A 2,916-nucleotide genomic window follows, 5' to 3' on the forward strand; every position below is an offset into this window, starting at 1 on the left:
CTCATTTTGATGTTAAAGGCATGATATAAATGCAAGTTTTTGTTGTTGTTTTGGTCACAATAGCATCATCCCAAGAGGTGCATTTTGATGCCATTGATTTAAGGACAAGATATTTCTGTAGACTGAAGAGGAAAAAAACTCTTTGAATATTTTTAAGGCAGAGCTAGATAGATTGTTGCTTAACAAGGAGGGGGGGGGGGTTAAATATTATTTGTGGTAAGCAGGAATGAGGTGTTGAGGTTACAATCAGATCCGTCACTATCTTATTGAATGGCTGAGCGGCCTAGTTCTGCTTCTAATTTCTACCTATGAGGTGGCATGGTCGCACAGTGGTTAGCAGTGTTGCTTCACAGCGTCAGGGTCCCGGGTTCGATTCCCGGCTTGGGTCACTGACTGTGCGGAGTATGTCCCGTTCTCTCTGTGTCTGTGTGGGTTTCCTCCGGGTGCTCCGGTTTCCTCCCAAAGTCCCGAAAGACGTGCTGTTAGGTAAATTGGACATTCTGAATTCTCCCTCAGTGTACCCGAACAGGCGCCAGAGTGTGACGACTAGGGGGTTTTCACAGTAACTTCATTGAAGTGTTAATGCAAACCGACTTGTGACAATAATAAAGATTATGTATGTGTGCTCGCTTGGCAGCGTATACTAAAATTGGAATGATACAGAGAAGATTAGCATGGCCCCTGCGCAAGGTTGACACGCAAATTCGTGAAGTGTTCCATATTTTTCCCCAGACTTGTGGAGTACTGGACAGCCTTCTTCGAGGCTATGTCCAAAGTGGTGGGGGTGAGGGTGGAGCCATGCCCTATAGTGGCGGTCCTCGGGGTTTCAGACCAGCCAGATCTATTCCTGGGGAGGAGGGCGGACGCCTCTGCCTTTGACTCCCTGATCGCCCGCCGTAGCATCCTGTTTGGCTGGAGGTCAGCAGCACTGCCCAGAGCTGCAGACTGGCTGTCCGACCTCTCGGAATCTCTCCAAATGGAGAAAATCAAATTCGCCATCCGAGGGTCAGACGACGGCTTCCACAGAACGTGGGGGCCATTCACCGAATTGTTCCGGGACCTGTTTGTGGCCAACGAACAAGAGGAAGAATAGTCGGGTGGCCAAGAATCAGGGGAAAGTAGCCAAAGCATGAAAGGGAGAGATAGACCGGGAGTGGGAGGGGGGGAGGGGGGGGGGGGGGGATAGCTAAACCTAAGAGGAAAGAAAGGCGAACCACAGGAGGGAGGGGGGAGAGAGAGAAGGGACAGGGAACAAGAGAGGAGAACCAGGGAGGTCAGACGGGAGGCAGGGAAATGACAGTCGGAAGGAGGGCACGGGATACGATAACAAACTTGGCATCTCCAGGAACAGAGAACAAGGAGAATACAGACGGAAGACGGGAGGAACGGCTGAAGCGGAGGTGAGCGTGAGACGACAACGGCAACGAGATCCGTCCGGGAGAAGCAAGCGACAACACCAACACCAAACCCATTCAAGTATTGCCCACTGTAATTGTTTCTCCGGCACCCAAATGTATATTTAAATAAACAGTCGCCTACTTATGTGTTGTAAATAATGTTGCCCGTTGTACAGAGTTGCTGCTGTTGAGCTGGTGCACAATACCCTACCAGTTATTCTATTTTATTTTTTATTTTATATTATTACTTTTTTTTGGTATGTTTGGGTGTGCGCTTCTCTTTTATATATGTATATATATATTATTCTGTGTACATAACAGTAAATATACTTTGTTCAAAAACCCAATACAGACATTTATTAAAAAAAAGATTATGTATGTTCGTGGAGGCAATGTCTCTTTAAATGTCTTTATGTGCACACACTGATAACTTGTAGAAGATGTTACTTTATTTTATGCCTTTAATGCATTTGATGGTACTTATCAGACATCCATATCCAAATGGGACAACTTTTAAAGGGTTTTATATATACATAAAAGATCACAGTATCACGACAAGGGCATTAACAAGAATACAAATAGGCTCAAACTAGGATCAGGAAAGATGGTAACTCCTTAAAGAGGGACTCACTCCTGAAAAGGGTGGGAGGAGGAGGAGGGGGGGGGGGGGGGGGGGGAGAGAGGAAACTGCGTGATAGGGAATGGTGCAGCTGTGTGTGTGTGTGTGTGTGTGTGTGTATGAATAGGGGAGGCTTTGTGCAGAGCCTTAGAAAAATCTGTGACCAATTATTCGTGCCTGTCCTTCAGCTAGAAGCCCTGCTGGGGAACCTGCTGGGTCCCACAGCCTCCAACCAGAACAAGGCGGGAGACTCGGGGGGGATAAGGAAGCTTGGGAAAGGAAATTATTTCCTGACATGTCCTAAGCACAGGGTTCGAAAGAGGGGTAATTTGTCAGTGCAATAATCATAGTTTTCAACTTGCCTCACATCACAGGCGCGTGAAATCCTCTCTTAAGATATTTGAGATATTAGTATAGCCCAGGAGGCTTTGCCAAGGGGTGAATCCGACACTTGAGAAGAAGAAAGTGGGAGGCCAGAGGAGCGACTTAAGGTGTGCTGAAAGATGTAGGGTATGAGGAAGGATGACATGTAACCAAGGAGATTGGAAAGGCCGGGAAGAGGGATTGTAGGAATGAGTTTTGCCTGTTTTAGGTACAACACGATAGTGGTTGTATTACTGGGCCAGTAAGCTGCAGGCCTGGACTAATAATGTCCGAGCATGTCAGCTTCAATCCTGCCACAGCAGTTTGAGAAAAGAAAAGTATCCATTTATATCACACCTTTCACAACCTCAGGGCAACCCAAAGTGCTTTAGAGCCTGCGAAATACTTCCTGAAATACTGTCACACAACGGACAAATGGCTTTCAGCAAACCCCCCAAAACAGAAATGTGATAGATCAAATAATCTGGTTGAGGGATGAATGTTGGCCGATTAATGGCAGGAGCGTTGGGGCAAGTC

General features: G+C 46.8%; 1 non-coding gene across 1 annotated transcript; it reads left to right on the forward strand.

Moving 5' to 3' along the window:
- Positions 1-624: 624 nt before the first annotated feature.
- LOC119953795 lies at positions 625-726 on the forward strand. The gene has a single exon (XR_005458110.1). It is a non-coding gene; the product is annotated as a U6 spliceosomal RNA (small nuclear RNA).
- Positions 727-2,916: the final 2,190 nt, after the last annotated feature.

This window comes from Scyliorhinus canicula, chromosome 18, assembly GCF_902713615.1.
Source record: "Scyliorhinus canicula chromosome 18, sScyCan1.1, whole genome shotgun sequence".
In the NCBI taxonomy this organism is placed as follows: Eukaryota; Metazoa; Chordata; class Chondrichthyes; order Carcharhiniformes; family Scyliorhinidae; genus Scyliorhinus; species Scyliorhinus canicula.